Source organism: Equus caballus, chromosome 14, assembly GCF_041296265.1.
Source record: "Equus caballus isolate H_3958 breed thoroughbred chromosome 14, TB-T2T, whole genome shotgun sequence".
Taxonomy (NCBI): Eukaryota; Metazoa; Chordata; class Mammalia; order Perissodactyla; family Equidae; genus Equus; species Equus caballus.
In genome coordinates this window covers 94,808,273-94,830,158 of record NC_091697.1, presented here as the reverse complement: position 1 = coordinate 94,830,158, position 21,886 = coordinate 94,808,273, and the positions used below count along the sequence as shown (strand labels likewise).

Sequence of the window (21,886 nt, the reverse complement as noted above, 5' to 3'; positions counted from 1 at the left end):
ATTTTTAATATTCTTTTATATAGTTACTGATTTCTTTTTTACTCTCTCTGACCTTTTCTGAAACTGCCCTTAAAAAACTCCTCTTAGTGTTTGTAGAATAGAGTAAGTAGGACAAATCCCAAAATCTCCCAAAAATTTCTGTAGAAAACAAATTTTCTTGACACTGTCCACACCAATTCAATAGCACAAAAACCTTGTCTTCTTTTATCTCTACACCCTGAAGAAAAAACAAAAATAAAAACTTTCACTCCTATATTACTTCGAGAATATAAATTTTTCTTGTGGGATATGAAATTCTGTAACACCTCCTGCAACGTAGTCCACACTTTTCATTGTTTAATTCTTTAAAATTATTGTTTTAAAGAAAGCGAATTAAACAGAGCAAATGTGACGCTGGGCTGGAGTTGTCTGCTGCAAAATCGTAGATCTCAGAGGGTCTTTTAAATATGCCTAACCGGGTTGCTATTTATCATCAAACATAGCCAAATGTTTGTCGTGTGTGAATATTTTAAAACAAACCTATCATGGTGTCTGAGTACAGAGTTAAGTCAATAGTTTGCAAACGTCCCTTTGTTTCTTTATATGCATTTAGCTACTGATATATCTTTTTCAATGAATGAAGCAGACCTGAGCACATACAATAAAGGAAAGCAAAAATTACCAGGTTTGGACTTCCCTTCACAGCCAGAAAGGTTCTGCTGAGTCTGCCAGCAGGGGATCTTGTGTATTAATACACTACCTGGAAGAGCTGACATGTTGAAAATGAGATTAACACCTTCTTGTTTTACATTAACTAAGGCTAAAGTGTCATTTGCCTTATCAGGAGAAAAATTCAATACTGTAATGATAGGGTTGCCAACAAGGTATGGTTTTACGAAAATGTTAAGAAAAGTAGGATTTTTTTTTGTGGTGATGGTGGTGGTGAGTCTTTGAAGATAAACACTTTGAGCAAGTAAAAGCCAAAATGATCAGGATGATGCGAAAACTAAATACAAACACGTGTAGCATGGCAACTCCTTTTCAGGCCAATGCTAATTGACATTTGGCTCACAGTAAACAACTTGTCAGAGCTCTTAAAAAAATACTAAATAAATGAATACACTATGTCAGAGAGTAGGCATGCCTTGGTATTTGTTGCCAATTCCAGACCAACCTAGAAACAGAAGAGCTAATATAAATGATTTATTCTCTCAGATATAAGATAGCACTTTTTAATTCCCTCACTTCACAATCCATCTAGTTATGTATTTACTAAAGATGAGCATTTAGATGAAAAAATATTAAAAATTCTAATGTAAGGAAGTCTCAAAATCATTGTCAAATATAAGTAGAAATGGAGTGAGAAAAGTGGGCCAGGAGTGGCTTGATGTCCCCCTGATCCAAAGGGATCCCGAAAAGGAACTGGTGGGCTTTTTTCAGGTTCAGAAGGCTAGGCGGTCATCCATACTTCATCCTCAGGTGACAGAACCCCTCCGCTGAGCCAGGCACTCTCCCAGGAGTGACAGAGGGTCCAGAAAGGAGGACATAACGTTCTTTGTCCTCCAGGCCTCATAGTCTAGTTGTGCAGACAGACATCCACAATAGTCAGAATACAAAGGAGACTCCTGCCAGAGCAGGGGCTTAAACACGTGGAAGCCACGAAGGAGGGAGAAGAATCCTCCTGGAAGGATCTGGGACAACTTCCTGGAGGAAATATGGTGTGAACTCGATCCTGCAGAATGGTAGGATTTTAACAGGTGGGAAGGGAAAATGGTAGAGAGGACTTTTCAGGTAAAATGGACCGATTCGTTATATTTTGACATCATGATCACAAAGAGCATTACGGTGAAATAGACACCTAAAATGTATCAATAGAAAATATGTTACTACAGCAAATACTGTCAGCAATTCACTTAAAAAAAAAAACAACTATCTATATGTGTATACTAAATATACAAGTGGTAAGAAAAAGGAAAAAAATTGAGACTTTTTTCTGCTTGCTAAATGTCTCCTATTCAAATCTTAAGAATAAAACACACCAGTAGCTATTGTTTCTATTCATTTCAGAGCTTTTAATTGCTGCTATCTGATGGGGTCTCAATGAAAAGGAAGGAGGAGGGGGGAATGAAAATGCATGCGATTTTCAGGAATGCCAACAATGTGAAGTTGGAATCTCACTCTAAGTACTTTCATTCATTGTTCCAAAGGTGACACTGGTCCTTGTGTTCAAAGGGACCTGGAGGAGAACAAGCAGTTTTAAGGTAGCACAAAGGAAGGCAACTTAATGTCTCCCTAAGGAGGAGCCGCAGAGGGCTGCGCTAGTGGAGAGAATGATAATAGCAATAATAACAATAAAAGAAAAAAGGTTGGGGGTGGAGTGGGGTGGGGACGGAGTCCTGATAACTTGGGATGAGGTGGGAGGAAGAGGTGGTGATAACCTTGGCAGGTGTTTGAGGAGGATTTGTAAGTGATGCAAACAGAGGGACCACGGAAGCTGTGAGGCAGGATGCAGGAACATATCCAGGGAGCTCCCAGGAATAATGGAGAGCATACATTGCATCATCAGGATCACTGAGACCCGAATCCTCTGGGGAAGTCGTGTCTTTTTTGTACTAAATGTTTTGAAGCTGAGCTTGGGGGTGGAGTGAAAGAGGAGGGGAAAATCACTGGGAAAAATTAAGCAGTCTGAAAGGAGTGTAAGATTATGAAGATAAATGTTTACCTCTCCGCTGCATTGTAGCTCTTGAAATGAAACTGTTTTTGAATAGTGCTGCATCAGTACTGCGAGAATGTGGGCATTGTGAACAAACTGACTGTCTCAGATGATTTGACACATTTTGATTTCTGCTTAGGAAAATATCTGTTAATCCTATTAGAAAGAGAAGGAGAGGGTCCTGAGCAGGAATGGAAGAGATCAAATCACTCATCATCTTGTTCACACTCTCCCAATGCCAAGGTCTTCAAGTCTCAGCTATTTCCAGAAGCCCTGGCGCCTCATCCCTGCCCTGCTGGGCATTACATCAAAACCCCATCTTCTCCACCTCCCCACCCTCGCCATGGCACTGGCTAAAATCAAGACAAGACTGGATGGCTGCCCTCTCCCTGGCAAACTAAAGCAGAAAAGAGATTTTATTTCACGCTTTCTCTTCGTGTAATTTTCCTTCCTTTCTTGCATCCTTCCTCTTAGTCTCCTTTTCTTCCCTGTCTCCGTCCCTTTCTTGTTTATATGGTTTGCTGTTTGCTAATATCCAACTCCAGACCATTCTTTGTGTTTGGCAAAGGAAGCGGTTTTATTGTTTGGTAACTCCAGGGGGGATATGGTGTCTATGATGTTGTCTAGGCCAAGCCTCCCTGGGGAGGGTTAACCACCTCTAGCCTATTCTCCAAAGAGGAAGGGTGGCTACTGCACGCTGGAGCACCAGCCATCCTCTTCAGCGAGCAAGCGGATCCGTTCCTGCCCAGAAGTGCCTTTGCTTCCCACAATGGTTATCTCAATGTTGTAATGCGATTTATTGGGACCAGTTATCTGGAATCTGAATCTATAGAGTGCAAGTTAGGAATCAGGGAAACAGAGGACATTTTTCTCCAACTACTTTCTGAAAAAGTTTCCTCTTGGAGCAACACCCAAGTCTGATCAAAGAGTCTGTTCATCTGTCTCCAGAGCCAACACTGGAGCCCAGCATGTAGCTAAAAATATGCACTCACAGTGCTAGAAAATTGTATTCATTAAACTCTCCCTCCAGGTCCTCACCCAGAATCTGCTCTATGCCAAAGCAGCGTGCTGCTGTTAATCCTCCTTTATAGATTAGGCAGTAAAATAAAGAGGGTGGGGCTGAAATGCAGGGAAGTCTGCACACGTGTTTGGAAAAGAAGAAAAGGAAAAGCACAGGGATTTCTTGTTCTCTCCTTCATGTTCCGAGTGCCAGGGTTGTCCAGACACCACTGAGACATGCAGGGCTTTTTCGTGTTCACAGTATTTTCACTTCCACGGGGTAAATGCTACATGTAAAATGGGAATTTAGAGAGACATCCAAGAAATGCCTTTCACACTGTGGCACACTGATTTCTGGAGCCCTCCTTGCTCTACTTTGTATGTTAAGGAGGAAATAATAATAGTCACAGCTGACACTATTGAGTGCTTACTGCGTGCCAAGCACTGTGGCAAGTCTGTTACATACTTAACTCCTTCCTCTGAGAGCCCTGTGAGGTAGGTCCTCAGGTCACTGCCATTTTGCAGAGGATGACATGAAGCTTTAGAAAGGTGAAAGAACTGGAGCAAGTAAGTGGTGAAGCTGGGATTTGAACCAGAAGCTTCTCAAGTCTTGCTCTTAACATCTATGCCATAATGCCATCTCTACATAGTTCCCCTAAAAAGGTCTTTTACGATTTTCATTTAAGATTTTGGTGACCGAGCCTCAATAATAACTCTGTTATTTTCTTAATCTTGAAAATTTTCTGCAATCAAATGGTAGGGTTCCTTGAAGGCAGGGACCATGTCTCCCTCACCTTTGCATCCCCTGCAGCCTTTAAAACAAAGTATCTTGGACAGAACAGGAACTAAAGAATTATTTGTTGAAATGCACTTTGCGTTATCTCTGTATCTAAATAAAGCCCTTCTGAACGAGTCCATTTCCCAAACACCAGGGTTTTCCTCCTCTTTGTAGCCATCCTCTTCTTCTTGTTTTGTTTTCGTAAGGTTGATTTTGAACTGGAGGGACATTGCAGTTGTCTTGTCACTTAGCGTGATTTGAAAGTGAGAGTCTGTGTAGGGCTTTCGCCTGCCCTCAGCAATCAGGCCTCACACTTGCGACGCTCTGATTGTAGGAGTTGCCTTATTTGCATTGATGAGGATGCGCCAGCTGCTAGAGCATACAGAACTGCACCTGACACAATCACCGAGTTCGGGATTAGCGTGGGGAATCAGGAATCCACTGCGTTGCGTGGCAATCTCAGCCCTACATTAGAGTCACTCATGCAAAATGACCCAAATTTGCAATGAGCACAATTAGCAATCCAAAGATGCATGTTAATTTGGGGGCTGATATTTTCCTACATTTCCCTAAATTAAAAATAATAAAGGGACTCTTTCCTAGACGAGTCTGGGCATGAAAATAATTCAGGGGATTGTGAGTTTGTAAGAAATGTGTAAACCCCATAAAATGCAGATTTCTTTGGGTAACTAGGCTCCCCCTCCATGCACACACCCGAGGTATTAGTTTTGGCATCAAATATGATAAGGGCTTTGTGGTGTCATGCTCCTCTTTGAATCAGTAGAAAATAGCTATTTACAAGGATAAAAATAATAAAAATAACAATAGCTATAATGTGGTGGAAAAGGAAAATTTAAGCTTTAAAAAAGTGATTTGTTATTTATATTATGTATTAATATTTCTGAAGCTATGTTTGGGTCACACATAAGCAGAGATACACTCAGTGATTTCAGGATTTCCTAAAAATGCTGGAGATTATGTTGAATTTTTATTAAATAGAGTTTATAAATCCGATGGAACATTCTCAAACCCTGGGCTGTGTTTCCATATGTCTGCGGTCTATAGGTGTTGAAATGCTCACCTATACTTTGGGAAAAAAACCACAACATTTTGCAAAAATTGAATAAATGATCATTCGAAGCAAAAGCATGCAGTTCAAAAGCTAAACCTCCCATTGGAGAACAGAAAATTTAATGAGCTTTTAATGGAATGCAATGCTCAGAGTAGTAAATTATTTGTTAGTTGACGATGCAATCAGCATGCTGATTAAGGTTGCTTGGTTTTTTACTAAACATTAACTGAATGAAAACGGGTAGTCCTTGTTCTGCTTGGGGGGCTTTAAGGAAGCAAATGGACTTTCAGAACAGAGATTGTCAATAAAGGTGAGTGCACTCCAGGTGTCATTTGAATATGATGATAAAATACTTCTGATAAATATTTAAAAGCATTTTAAATCCACAATGTTCGCCTAGTGTATTGTGGACTCTGTTTAAAGAAACAGTGGGCCTTAGCAGGCCTAACAACAATCCCTCTATCTCTCTCTAGAAAGAAGTATCTAGATCTGCTTTCTTTTATTGCAAAAGAGAAAAAAGGGGGTGGTATGCTTTGAAAATATAAGCCAGCACGGACTCTGGGGCCAGGAACTGTTTGCGAGTTTGGAATGTAAACCTAGAAAAAGACAAAAAAGGACAAAAATCAAAACAAAGGAAAATATTCTGACAGCAAATAAAAGAAGAGACATCTGCTTCTCTGGCTAGATTAAGATAAAAATTTAATTAAGCAGTTTCAATATTCTGATGTTTTAAAGTGATTGCTATTTGAATGCATATATATATATTTTAATTTTTAAATGATAGCATTCTGAAGGCAAGAAGTATTGTGATATTGGGGTTATATTCTGTCTAATTTAGGAGGTCTGAAGGGGAGAAAAAGAAAAAGAACAAAAACTGTAATGTGATGCTTATTTTTGTTGTTAGATTATTCATACAGAATTTATAAGGTATATCATTTACCATATATTAATCAATACATACATTAGATATAAATTATTGTTTCCGAGAGAGAGTCCCTTACTAAGGCTGTTTAAATTGCTAGATTTATTTTTGCCCCAAAAAGAGGACTGTTTTTTTGTTTGTTTTTCTCCCTACCAATTGAAGAATTATGGGTTTGTAGGTTAATTTTCTTTGAACAGCTACAAAGTTCTTTTTCTATAAATCCTAATTAGTTTCATCATCGGTGATTCTCTGGCAATGATCAGGTACCCTTAAAATCCGATAAATAACTACCTCTCACTTTTAACTATTCCTGTTTATGACCCAAGAGGTTAAAAGCCTTTGACTGGCATTTGACTTCTGACCTCATATAAATGTTATCTTATCAGTTCCTGCTTGTTAACTTGTATTGAGTGCTTGTCCCTGATGGCTTTTAGATAAAGGGCTGTGGGTTTTTTTTCTTTTTTTTTTTTTCCTTTTAATATATTTCCTAGGAACTAAACCATTTGCTTTGTTGTATGCCTAGTGCGCTCCAATCTACACAGTCACCTGCTATAAATCTGTTATAAAGCCCCAACTATACCTTTATTTATCCTCAACATTATTTTGGTTTGGCTTTCTGGGTGGGATTTTATGATTGAGAATATTTATTTATTGTAATTAATGGCAGGAATTACTAGCGATCTTAATCCTTTAACATGTTAGTCAGGAAGCTGGTTAGCTTGGTATTCTCTCTCTTTTAAAAAAATGCAAAAAAAAAAAAAAACAATTTTAGCTTTGCATTTTGCACCAGCATGAGATGAGTTAGAGAGATAATTTATGGAAATCTTGTCTCCCCAGACTTCAGAAGTCCGCCTAATGAGAGAGTCATCAGTAAGATATATCTTTTTTAAAAGATCGAATCCAGACCATGAACAGTGCATTTTCGAACCTTTGGGGAGGAAGGTGGTGGCCTGGCACCCTCCTTTGCCCTTCTGTCCTAAGAATTAAGAGGGATTTTGGCCTTTTATTCCATTTGCAGCTGTGTGTGTTGTTCACACATTCAAGTGTGTATGTGTGTGAGTCCAGTCACTGTGTACAAATCTAAATACATTTGAATGTTTGCATTTTAATCTCTCTCCATACCTCGATGGCATCATGAGAATATTCTAGGCAGATGTTGGTGCCTCAGAGGCTGCCTCATTTGCAAATGACCTACAATGTGATTTCTAAACAAAATATTACATTAATTTCTATGTGGGAAACGGGCAGTAAGGAGGGGGAAGAAGGAAGAGGCAGCCATCTTGGAGTTATTTTGCCTTTAGCCTCCTTCTTTCTCCTCTTAAGCTCGATAGTAAGAATATTATTTTTATTTTTAATTGGCCTTCAACATAATGCAGGAGGCATGTACCAGAGACCTCTGTATCCATGTTTGGAGTAGAAAAAAGTTGTAACCTCTTTGGACTTTAAATAATAACTGCAACTATAGACAAACTACACCTATTATTCTCGATCCTTCTAAATAAATATACATATAAATGAAGCATATGCCACAGCTTGTAAGAGACCTGTACAGAACCTATTAAGGGAAACAAATGTCTATTTGCACCATTCATTTACTGCTATCTAAAGAATTAATATGTCAGTAAAGTTATCTGCCTTTCCTCCTCCCCCATTCTTTCTTTTCTCCCCAAACACACACATAAACACACATTCAGACACCCCCACTACGGAGAAATGGCAACCCTGGAAACTTGTTTTGTTTTTTTTTAAACAGGAATTCCCTTTCTCTTAGATCTTAAGTATTTAAGAAAGAGGGAAAAAAAAGACCAGCTTTTATTTTAATTTTATTTATATTTTCTGTGTGTAGAGAGCTGCTCTGGCTCTGTAATGTCCCAACACTGCTTTTATCATGCTCATATTCTGACAACACACAGGTTTAATGCAATTTGTCCTAACTTTTCATTTCAACCATTGCTTTTCTCAAAGTGGCCAGAGTTTAAAGACCGCAGAAGCAAAGGGAAAAGAAATACCACGGCAGGGGGAAAAACAAACCAACCCCCAAACTGGTGCTGGCATTCACGGCATTGACACATTCTCAAATGTTTTCTCTGTAGTTATAACACAAAAGCGCTTTCTTCCCTGTTTTGATGTGTTAAAGACGGGAAAGAGAGAGGACACTTGGAAGTGGTAAAATAAGTATTTGGAAGCTCAGGGAAGGTGTTTCTCCTGTGAATGTCCAGCATGTGTCAACAACATGTAGATACTTACATTTTAATATTAAATTAAATTTTTAAAAATGGAAAGGGAATGAAAAAGTAAATTTCAGCAAGTTGTGTCACATCCATTGAACTTTCAGCTGTCAGTGTTGCCTTCTTTTTTGTGTAATTGGAAGTGAATCTGAAGCCAGTCATTCTGCTCTCTCTGAAGTAACGATGACCAGGACTCCAAGTCTCTCTGCAAAGGGTGTGAGTGGATCAATAATGAATTATTGTCTAATTCTGGTATTTGGCAGAAGAAACCACAAACTTTTACTCTTTTAATATCAGTAATCTGAACTCATTTTTCTAGCCAATATTATTTGCAGATTGCTTTACTAAGTGAAACAAATAAGAATTTGAAAGACAAATCATGGGCTGATTCCTAAACGATCTCTCCTATTCCGAAGGCCAAATTCTCTGAGTTGAATCCCAGAGCCGTTGACCATTGTACTTTGTATCCTGGCTTTAAAAAACCAGATTTAAACATGTAAGCTAGATGATTTCAAAACTGGTGCAAGTGACACCACCACTCTTATTTATATTTGATTAATGTTTTAATATATAGTCGTAAGGCAGTATATCTAAGGCAGAAAAAAGTATTTACTTAAACCAGTTTCTGTACCAATCAAAATGAACTGCGCAAACATTTTTGATGTCATATTTTTAAGTCACTGTAGTTAGTAATACTTTTAAATCATTGTAGTTAGAGGAAGGAGAAGATGGAGGGATTCAAGGCCCTGTTTTTCTGTAGAGCTGGACCCTTAAGATTTATAAAGTGACCTAAGGACGTGTTAAAATATATTGTTTTTATATGTTTATATGTTCATAAACTTACCCTAAGAATATATTGAAAAAATATAGTCCATTTGATTTTTTTCCACATTCCTTGCCAAAAATCAAACCTACTCTGTTTGAGAAAAAAAGGAGACTTCTGTGATATTATGGACCTTTTTTATATTTCAGCAAAGAAGTTGAGGACATGGAGTCAGAAATATCAAAATTTTTAGGACCCAAGTTATCACTGGGAAGGTTTTATCCCTTTCTTTGTGAAGACTGATGCAGGTGGATTTCTAATATCCTTGGGTCTCTGGCCTCTTTTTTTTTTGTTTTCTTTATTTGTATAAATTAGTTTTGTCCTTTCTTACTAGAATGTTTAATTTGGGCACGCTCTCCCAGATGGATTCTCATTCTTGCTCCCCCCAACTTGTCTGGGTTTTGGAATGGGGAGTGGTTTTCCTTACGTAGAAAGCTTTGTGATTCAGACTCAGAGACCCAGGACCTTCTTTCTATCCATCTGAACGTGCTCAAAGGTCACACCCAAGATCATAAGCCGTGTTCGTGTCCTTCTTATGGGAAAATGATAAAATAATATCCACAGGCGTCTGGTACCAGGGGCATGGCCTGGACACACACCTTGCCCTCTTCCCCTTGGCCTCGCCTGCCCTGAAGAATGAACACATCCATCTCCAAAGTTGATGCTTCGAAGTGACCAGTCAGATGCAAGCAGGTCAGCTGGCTGTCCTCTTGGACAGAGGGTCCATAAATCAGAGAAACGTTGGTGTGGTTGAAAGAAGAAGGTAGTCCAGCCTGAGGGAAGCCACGTAAATCTCTCCCGGAGCATTGTTCCCGGTAGGGAGTGGGGGTGAGAGTTGGGGTACCTCCTGAGGCCGCAGGCTGTTATTAATGCCCTGGCCCTCCTGCAGTGGGTGCTAACTTGTTGTGCATGAGAGCTGCCACCACCCTTCCCAAACATCGGGCGCTTGGAAAAGTCAAGGACTGCTGAGCCCTGATTTTCATTTAATAGTCAAAACCAAGATGCATTTGGGCTATGATGATAGGACAGCTCCCTTGAAAAGATTATTTCAACTACAAAGGCATTCATTTAGGGCTAGCGATGTTGCAAAAGGGCCTGCTAGAAATTAGCAGCCTGTCCTGGTATTTGGAGAGCAAGAGTGACAACTTATTGGAAGTTCTCAAGGAATCATTTATATTTCACACTCCACTAGGCAGCTGATTTGAGATTGTCTGTTAGCATAACAAAGGCTCTGAGCCTGTGAACTTCAGAAACCTTTCGACCTCTTAGCTGCTGGCATGAATAGCCCCCAGTCCTGCCTATAGAGATCTCCCAAAGCTGCCCTGTTCGTGGCTAAATTGTTAATCAGGGTAATTTAATATAGTTTTCAATATGCCTCATCTCTTATTGGGAAAGGTATTCACAGCTTCCTTACCCCTGAAAAAAAAGTTCTTTTATTCAAGTGTGAGAGGGGCAGCTGCAGACAGACCCCATCCCTTGCTGCTCCCCCCACACCCTCTCTGTAGCAGCAGCAATGCTCTGAGCAGCAACCACAGGGAAGGACCAGAAAGAGAAACTCGGACGATGATCTCTTTGCCTGCACTCCCACCTGAACCTGAAATTCCGGCCTGTTTACGCCAGGAACCGACAAAACAAAAATCCGAGGCTCAGCCATACTGAAACCTTAAAGCCAACACACACGCACACGCACGCACACACACACACACACACACACACACACGCCACACCCCCTTCTCCACCCTCCCTTCACCACCACCCTTCTCCTCTCTCCTCGTCTCCCAGCTAAGCTTGTCTTCTGGCTCCCGACGAAACGTACTAGACCCCAAGGCCTGCTCATTCTCCTTTCTCTCACTCTTTGGAGGCAGCCCACACCGTCCTGCACGCTCCTTCACACAGTCACCCTCAGCCTGGAGCCCACATCCTCTCCCAGTGTCACATACACTTGCTCTCACCCGCTCCCTCGCACACTATCAATTCACATGCACATTAGTTAGCTGAAAAGAGCCAGAGCACAAATATATTCATTTTAATCCAGTTAAGACCTAAGAGGTCTCATAGGATATTTTTCAATAGTTTGAAAACCAAGTATAAAACTCAGATTTTGCTACACTGTTTCATCTCAAAAATGCCTACAGCCTGCCTTTCTTTCACTTTCTACCAGTACGTATTGTAGAAAAATAAAATAAAATGAATAAAAAACAATCACAAGCAAACCACCCAGCTTCAGGCAGACACTGCTCAAATTTTATTATGTTGTCTTTTTTAATGCCTGGGTTTCTCATGTCCATGTGCAAAGTCAGAAGAATAATTTCATACAAAGAAGGAAAAAATATGAAATCACTGTTTTTTAAAAATTAAAACTAGAAGGATACAACCTCTTCATCTTATCTTTCCACGTGAGAATTTTCAGACATCTATAATCTTTAATTTTTCGTTTCCATGTGAGAATTTTAAGACGTCTGTAAAACATATCTGAACATGTCCTGATCGCTTTGGGGGTGATTTTCTGTGCAATTGTGCTCAGTCTTTGTGCGAGTTGAGGCCCTGTGTCTTGCTTCTTCCTGAACAGCCATTTCTCGTGTGCCCCGTTTGGGTTGGTGTGCTTGTCTCTCAGCCTCCTGAAGTTGGATAAAGCCAGGATCTAGCGCCTGAAGTATTTGCTTTGAATTTGCTCCGGTTAGAGTGGTCCCTGATGGGGGTGGGGAGACTTTCTCCACTCACTGGGGACCCTAATCTAGCATCTCAAAAGTGCTAAAAGATGGGAGACAAATTTCTGTTTACAGGATGAGGGAAAGGATTATTAACTTCCAAAATAGGAAGGACAAATATAGACCCACAATTAATAAAGCAAAACAAAGCAAACAGCCAACCTCTTTCCCAAGATAATTTTTCTGGAGTTAAAAAAAAGATTAAAAAAATCGGTTTCCCGGTCAATTTTAATATCTAAACAATGCCGAGAGGTGACACTTTGGAAAAGAAAATGAAATAAGTGTATCTGGTTATTGTATTACATAGCAATCCAAAATCCTGCATTTTCCTTTAAAAAAAAAAAAAGGAATCTGACAGCTTTAATCTTAATGTTGCAGAAGTCTTTAGATTATAAAGCATATTTGTCAATAATCTGTGTGTGTATTATTCATTTTAATGATGGGCTTTTTAGGTTTTTTAATTCTGTAAGTAGTAGTTTTTTATTTTCTTTATATGTTATACCAGAATATTTAAAAAATGTTAATTGGTAGTTACTACAAATCAGTGGATAAATATTTCTGGTTTCCCCTTTAAAAAGCCAAATATATGAAATCATTCCTATGTAAGTTAACAGAAGTCGAACTTTCAAAAGATATTTAAAGAGAAAAAAAATTATGGCATTTAAACCCAAGAAAGAAAAAAAATACACAGTTTGCATTTTTTTCAGTGCTTTTGCTTAACACTTTTTTTCATTAGCCTTTTCTTCATTAGAATTTATGATCTGTGTCCGTCATTACACTTTCACATCTCTGATTTCTGTTAAATTTTCTAACAGAGGTTAATAAATATAAAGGGGGTAAAGAGACCCATTTGCTTTCATCTAAAGTGCTTAATATTTCAAGGTTATTTGTATTTGCATTTAAATTTTTCCATATTCTAATTTAAATTATTAAAATTTGGCTGAAATTAATTCTATTTGGAGTTAGGAAGTAACTGGGAGTTTTTTTTTAAGGGAATTAAACAACGTGATTTTGCTAAATTATAATGTTTTCTTGGGGTTGGGCCATCTAACATCCTCTCTAGTATGGCACAGTGTGGGCTTCATATTTGTGGAAGAAAGAGGTTTGGGGGGAGAAGGATGTATATTTGGAATGGTGTTTGACAGGGGAATGAACGCAGACACCAGAACAATTATATTACAATCCCATTGGGAATGCCAGCACCAAATTTAGCCAGACTGATGGGGTACTGTCTAGACGGTCCCTTTTGTGTATCAGCTGTTTTTTCCCTGCTTTATTGCACTGCCTGAATGTGTGAGTTGAACATGCATATGGATCCCAAACATAACCCTTGCTGCAACCATACATTGCTATTAAACTTCCTCTCATTTGGCTGAGAATCAAGGTTGTACATTCTTACTGTATTCCCTTTACAATATTTTGTAATTAAAATGCAGCTTCCAGAATTAGTGGTTTAACAAAGGTCTTAAGGCAAAGTAGAAGGGGCCTAGGCTGCTTTTTTATATGAAAAAAAATGTACTAGATAAACATTTCTGTCTTCTCAAACATGTCCACCTCTTTTCTCCAGAAGTAAAAGAAAGCCAGAAAGAAAAGAAATAAAACAATGAGAGGAAAGAGGCATCGTACATGTAAATTACCACCTTTCCTTTTGAAAAGGGCAAAGGATAGAAAGAAAGAATATTTATTAAATGTTTACACTGTAATTAATGGCAGTGTGTGTGGTTTTCCTTTTTTTTTTTTTTCTCTCTCCCTCTCTTTATTTAGTAAACCAAATAGAGTTCAGTAATCAGATTCTCGTGAGGCCTTAGAAATAGATTCCCAACCTCTTTTAAATACATGCTTACACGATTGCTGTAGTGTTATTGAGCACATAGGAAATCCCAGAGACGTTTCACATCTGGGCAACTGTCAGGATTTTGTTTTATTTGTCAAGATAGTGCAAGAAGGCTAGGACTGACTTACATGTGATTACAGTATTCACACAAAACATCCATTGTTCCAAGAAGCAGGAATGCACCCCTAAACAGGATGCACACTCCACCAGTGATGGGGACTAAGTTTGGATGCCTTTGCAAACAATCTGGAATTTGAATCGAGCACAAATTAATTATTACAGTTAGAAAGTGAATAAGAAGAAGACACATTAATGCTAATGAAAGTAGGTATCAGATCTACCTCTTTCTGTGAAAGATTTATCAGCAACTTTTGTCTACAGTCGCTAAGAATTGTAAGGTATAAGAAATTGGGATTCCACGAAAATGTAAGTCATTATAAGTAAAATTCTTGCCTTGTAATAGGAGCTCAAATGAATCCACTGTTTCAGGAAAGAGAATCCCATGTTTCGTAGCACAGATAACTTCTGTAATACATACACATTATTTGGAGCAGGAATTCTATTTTCCACTTGCTGAAATTTTATGCCTTAACAAGAAGGACAATGGTATAAAAGTTTGTGCCCTTAAGGAAAAAAAATTGAACATTAAGTTAGCGATAGAAAAAACAGTTTTTTAATAGTTAAACTCTCATTCCGTGCAGTAAATTTGATCAGTGGCTAAATAATGGAATTTTGATTTTTAAAATAACAATTTTCCATGCTTTACCCTTGTAACTCAATAACTACCACCTACTCTTCCCAATGAAGATTTTACCCATCTTTTGAGGATTGGGTCTTGAAGAGAGGGATGGAGGAAAGAGAAAGTAAATTTTATTCCCAATTTTACTGAACAGGATAAGACTAGAAGTGATCTGTTTTTCGGTTGTGATCTGAAACATCAGATCACAAATCAACAATCATAAGATACAATCAGTGACATAGGATTGGGGAAATTTCCTGGTTGGAAGAAGGTATGATACTTGAACAACTGACACTGAACATGGAGACCTTGAGTAGGCACTTGTAGGCATTGATGTTGACAACGTCTGAGGCCTGATGTTGGTTTGACTGAGAAAAAAAAAATAACCAAAGGCAGGGACGGAGAGCAAAAGAAACCAAGACTGAGAAATAAGAAAGCAAGAGAAAAATGGGGGGCCTAGGGGTGGGTAGAGGTTGGGGGTGGGTGGCATGGAGGGGTAGTGAGTGAGAAAAAAAGAAAGACAGAGCAGAGAATGAATATTCTAAGCATTGTTTTAATCTAAAACAGAGACGCTTCCAGGAGAATGAATTTCAATGGAGCTGAGCCAAAAATAATTATAGAGATTTTCTTGTTTTGTTTTGTGAATGAAGAGCATCTCTTTTCTCTGGAGATGCGAGAGTGAGAAAGGACCAGAGGCAGGAGATTGAAGTGATGCCCCTCTGCCCCTTTACTTCCACACAGCACACGAGCAGACCTTTCTTTCTTTCCTTTTCCAAAAGCTATTGGCACCGAATTGTGTTAGGAAGAGAGGGAAGTGGCGGCAGCCCTCAAACCTAGCTGGGTTTCTATTCCACAATAGCTTGTTTACTTTGATAAGGCTGAAGTATTGAAATTGGAAGCAAGATTGGGATGGGGGTGGGCAGGGATACATATTTCAGGTTCTAGAAATAAAATTGAGCTATTTACAACTCAGAATATTCCCCCATTTGAGATACTTGAAACTTCCTTTGGGTTTTTTTTTTTTTCCCAATTACATTTGTTTCCTTGTTTTTCATCATCAATAGCAGCTACTAAAGGAAATAAAGTATTCTCTCAATTTTCCTCCATTTTCTCTGTGATGTAAAATCTTTATCTTGGAAGCTTTTTTACAGAGAAAAAAATTGTCGTTTGTTAAAATGGCTTGAGCTATGACTGAATTTTTGGGAAAGCAATATAATATACTCCTCGCAAAAGCAGGAATTAAAGTCTTAATACTAATATGAAATACACAGGGTTGGGGGAGAAACTCACTAACGTGAATAGACTTTTGGGAAGAAGCAATCATAAACAACTCAGAATTAATACCTAAAGACTATTAATTTTCTTAAGTGAAATTGACTTACGTACAAATTACGCCTTTAAGCACTGTCTGAGGCTGAATGTTCTCCCCTAAATCTCTCATCTGAGATGTGTGCCATGTTAAAGACTGCGTTGTCATTGTTATCATTCATAGATGTTAATTCTGTAAGTAGATTTAAGGTACCACTTTTGACTTTGTATTACCTGAATTTTTAAAAAACAATGTATTTCAGAAACCTAAGAACCAGTTCCTTTCCCTTACATCAGATTTCACAACTTGTAAAAATTAACTTTTGTTTTCATAAATATTTGACCTGCTAAGTTTAACAATTTATCTAGAAGAACTACAAAGAGAGTTGTAAACTTAATGGGTTTACACCAAAATGAACTTGATATGAATTTAAAATAAGGAAAACTATTTAGGTTACATTAGTAGTCAAGATTATCTATTGGATTAAGCATAAACATCTCAGAAAGTAGCAAAAATAGATATAATTTCCTTTACAAATTTTACATATTAAAATTGTTCCTGTTTATCTGTCAAAAACTATTGAAGTGTATAGTAGTTGGCAGTAAAGTTATATGATTCTATTATGTAGTTAAGTTTTTTTTATTATTTCTTAAAGATGGAGAATGTCTTCATGTACATGGGACTTTATTTAGGGATTTTCAAAACATGTTTTAAATGTCACTGTGAATATATTGTGTAAATCTATGAAAATGAGTTTTATGAATCCACATTTAATTTAATTAATCATATTGATTCACTTGACATTTTTCTCCTCCTGAATCTCCCCTTCTCTTTTTTTTCCCATCTCTCTATTAAAAGCAATTCATTCACAGTGCTAGACTAATTTTTGAAGCAGATTTTACAAAATAAAACCAACAATGGTTTTAGAAGAACTTTGAAAAGAATTCAACTTAGATTTGTTAGAGGTGGTTAAGATGAATATTTAAGAATTCAAAGTACTTAATCACCCTAATCTTAACATTATATTTAAAACCCAATCCCCCAAATGAGTAGATCTACTTTTTTGCAAGAGCAATTATTAATATTAAATAACCAGAATAATCACTAATATACTCAAACCCTGAATAAGTGTATAAGATTAGCAGCAAATATTTATTTTTCCAAGTTTTAAAAGAAAACTTTACCTCTTTTAAAATGGAAAAACTTGCAAAATAGGAAAATATTTATTAATGTTTAATGTCTATTAAAAACTCCAATATATACAATTTAAGAATTTATATTTGGTTATACTGCATCAATAAAATTGTTAAGGGAAAATATTTGCCTACTAAAACATTTAGAATATGGTATACAATAATTTATTATTAATGACAATGCAGTATATCACACCAACATGTGTATTTACTATCAAGCTCTAGAACTGATTAGGAAATGAGGAGATAAAGATAGATTTACAGCTGATAAGTATCCCAAAGATATTAGCAATAATAAATAAGCTAAAATGAATATAGAGCCCTTGGAATGTTCAGCAAAGTTTCTGTATTTTACAAGAGTGTAGAGATAGATGTATACAGATATGCTCAATGTAGATATATTTGTCATTTGTTTACATTGGTCGTCATATTATAAAACAGATTTCTAAGGGTTTTATCTTGACCCATTCTTTTCTGGCCCCAAATTACTAAACCAAGTTCAGAGCTTTGCTCATAAAAGTTAAATTTCACTTGAAACCATAGAAGTTGCCCCAAAGGAAGTCTTGTTTGTTTGTTGTTTTCATTTTCTAGTGGTGTGGAGACCAGTATGCAACCTCGGGGTGGGGGGCGAGGGGAGGAAGCAGCAAGAAGCAATTGAAAGGATTAGGATGGAAACTTCCTCAAGCTTCGTGGGCTTGTTTGCTGGCCACAGATGCCATTATGGTATATAGATAAGATAAGTTTAGTATTAAGACTTTAAAAAGAGCCTTCCCACTCCTGGAATTTCAGAGGCAGAGCTGAGCCTCTTTCTTTAGCCCATATACTTCACTATGCTGGCCCAGGAAGCCTGGCTGAAGATAGTTGCATCCAGCTCACATGCTTGGGTTTTGTCACTTCATGTCATAACCTCCACATTACTTAAATTTAGTTTTAAAATGTGTTAAACGGAAATGCTGATATAAGCCTAAATGTAGCTGTACTTGCTGTTTCTGCTCTAAGTTCATTCATGGCGGTGGATTTAGTTAAAGGGCCCAGAACAGCCCTTCTTAACAGTAAAGAAACAAAATCCTCTTGGCTTCTGTGGGGCTTGGTATATGTCAGCATAAAGGGAACTCACTGTAGATATTTGAGATAAAGACCTTCTGTAGAAATGTACACATTTCATTGGTGTCTTATATAATGTAAAGAAAAATATGCTGCATTAAAATGAAGCCTAGTGAGCTTTTTTTCCTATACTGAATGTTATTTTATGTATCTTGGACACAGAGGAGATGCGGTAACATTTATGATAGTAATAGCTGACTCCAAGGAAGAACAGCTAGCGATCCTAGGCATCTAGTGAATCATAATCAAGGACCACCTGGTAAGCACGAAGTGACAATAAAGGGTATCCCTGCTAAAATATTAGATGAATTGATAGTAGAAAACATGGTCACTTTGGCAGAAAAGTCCACAGAAAATAGCAGTAATTATACATGCCTTGTAGACGAGCACACTGTGTTACATCCAGCGTGCAATATGCCATTATAAAAAAAGTATGGTACCTCTTCTGGATGATACAGCTGCAGCAGGAAGTTTTATAGAATGGCTTATTTTCCAGAGCACAACATTTAGCTTTTCCACATGCTTTTTTGGTAGAATTTCTCCTCCCAGTTAAAAACTGGTTCTCATCACACAACTGCATAATTATTTTTCTGCAACCAGCGGTAATTACTTGTTTTGTGTATCTCTACCAGAGTGATTCAGTGTTTGCTGTTCCACCTCATACGATGCATCTGTGTTAGAGGCATGTGAAAAGGAGTATTGACCTTATATAATATATCGCTATATTGGTAGGGGCACACAGCTCTAATTCTTTGTAAAAGGCACAAAAGTCTATATTGCTTTGAGTTTTCCTTTTTGAGTGCTATGAGTTTTCCGACTAAAGCATGAAACTGGAGGTAACTGAAGACAAGAAACCTCACAACATGGAAATTACTCAGTACACAAAGAAACTCCCTCTCAGATAGACGTACAATGGGTGACTGAATAAAAATGCCTGTTGGGGGGATTTGTTGATAGTGGCATCATAGAAAACTCTGGAATCAGTGTTTTTGAGATTTGTCACACCAAAAAATCAAACACAGATTTCAAATCATTCAAGAATATCTAATCATTTTATGTCACTCACAGAGCTCTCCACAAATAAGAGAGAAAATTAAGCGGAGCCCCTCCTGCCAGCCTTCTTTCATCTTAGAGCAGTCCTTCTCTTTCTCTTTTTTCCTTCCAACTCTTATTTGTCTATGGTTCTCCTTTCTTTCAAGTTCTCTTTAATCCTTGCTTCCCCATGTCCCTCTTTAGTCTTTTTCACCATGATGCCAATAAAAATAAACAGTCTATTTGAAACAAATGAGTGAACACCAAAAAGTACGTGATTGATGTGTGCCTTATTTTTTATTTTTATTTTTTAGTGAAACTACACCTGTGGCATTGTCCTATTCAAAATTTTTTATAATTTAAAAAAAAAAACACAGAGAAAGAAAATAACAGAGAGCTGAAGTGCTATTTAATGTCTCTGGATTTATTTATAAATACATGTAATGTTAAATGCAGTGAAATCCTTGTGAGACTGCTTTCGTGCTCACTGATCCCAGGGTGCAGAAAGAATTAGCTTATCCAGGAAAACTCAAAGTCATAATTAGTCTTGTGAATTATAATAATCGGGTCTCATCCTACATTTCTTGATCTCATGTGGTATTCCCAGTGGGAATTGCACATGAATAAGGACTACAGGACTGGGTATTCATAGTGGTATACCTGTGAACTATGAGCATTTTCCTATAGTGCCAATCAATGAAATTAAGAATCTGCTGCATCTTGGTCCTATACCCTTCAACCAATTAAAAGAATAGCATCAACAGATTTTTCAAATTTCGAAAAAAAATTTCGTGCTTAGTTTTTAAAGTACTTCTTAAAACTATAAAATAAAAATCAGTTTTTTCTCCCTAATGAAATATTTCTTTTACTCTTGATTTAGTTATAGATATAAGGCTGTAAATAATTTTTATTTTTAAAAAGTTAACAATGCTTAAATTTTAGATAATTTCCGCAAACAAATAGAAAAAAAGAGCAAGTAAGGAACGAATCAATGAAACTCAGTGGAAAGCTATGTTTATTCTCAAGGCTCTCAGATCAGTCATTTTTCCTAATTTGATCATGCAGTTCATTCAAACACCTCGTTGACTGATTGAGATGATCAACTGTTTTAATATGTGGACTCAGCCCAAATGAAAGAAAAACAATCTAATACCAACCATGAGATGTTGATGTTTTGTCATTCGGGAAACAGAACTACTTATTTTAAGAGTTACATTATGATGAACTACTAAGCAGGCTTAGAAAAGTAGGCAAATGCAATCATAATTGCATGTCTATCTAAAACCTAACCCTGCACAGCTCTAATGACCCTAAAAATTTAGACAATAGCCCATCAACAGGTGAATGGATAAACAAACTAGTATATTCAAATAGAGGAATACAACTCAGCAATACCAAAAAGTCAACCATTGAAACCTTTTACAACATGGAAGACTCTTAACATAACTAGGCTGAATGAAAGAAATGAGACAAAAAAGGTACAAATATTTATTCAATAGTCTGAGAAAGTCAAACTGATATATAGTGACAGAAAGCAGATCAGTAATTGTCTGGGGGAAGGACCAGGAGACAGGAATTACGAAGAGGCCTAAGGAAACTTTTGGGAGTGATGGATACGTTCATTATCTTAATTGTGGTGATGTTTGCACAGGTGTATACATATGGAAAAACTTTTAAAATTATGCAGTTAAATGCAAACAGTTTGTTATATATCATTTTTACCTCAATAAAGCTGTGTATAATAAATGGACCAATTACAATGGATATAGCAACCATTCAGAATGGATGCTAGCCTAAACCGAAAGATACTGTCTTCTAGAGAAAATAGGATCCATCCAGCAAGCACTTCAACTTTACAATTGTGTGTTTTGTCATAACATCTCCAAAGATTTTCTCTTCCCTTTCTTTACTACCATGTGTGTGATAAAAATGAAGTGAGGTGGGGAATTGGGGAATATTGTTAGAAAAATAACAGAAATTATGTAAATATATTTATCTCAGGAAGATATCACTGGGTGAGCTGATCAGTTTCAATTTGCTTCAGCAACAATTTATTAAAATCCACAATGAGGTGCAAAATCACCATATTGCAACTCTCTTCTGGAATGGAAGATGACTAATTGAGTTACCTATCAAAGTACCTTTTGTGGTACAGAGTAAAAGATAGCCATAACTCCACGTTGTTATTTTGATTGTTCTATTTTTATTATAGTGAATGTTGTGTTTATTTACTTACAACTAAATTTTTAGATGCATAACTTGAGTTAGATCAGTGACCATCTTAGGGATGGAGAAAAAATAGCCCTACGTAATTTTTAAGAACCTCAGGGACTACGCTGAAAGTCAAGAAACACATGGGAAAAAAGACTGGAAGAAAATTGAATTTGTGCAAATTGACATTTTACTAAAAGAACATGCTTAAAACTTTGGGTTTATCAAACATATGTCAATGA

General features: G+C 37.3%; 1 long non-coding RNA gene across 1 annotated transcript in view; it reads left to right on the top strand.

Annotated features, from left to right (window-relative positions):
• The first annotated feature begins 5,612 nt into the window (after window positions 1-5,612).
• Window positions 5,613-21,886, top strand: part of LOC111767894 (uncharacterized) — a 38,765-nt gene continuing 22,491 nt past the window's right edge. Inside the window, exon 1 of the long non-coding RNA XR_002799820.2 lies at window positions 5,613-5,851. This is a non-coding gene — a long non-coding RNA (uncharacterized lncRNA). The remainder of the gene's footprint in view (window positions 5,852-21,886) is intronic.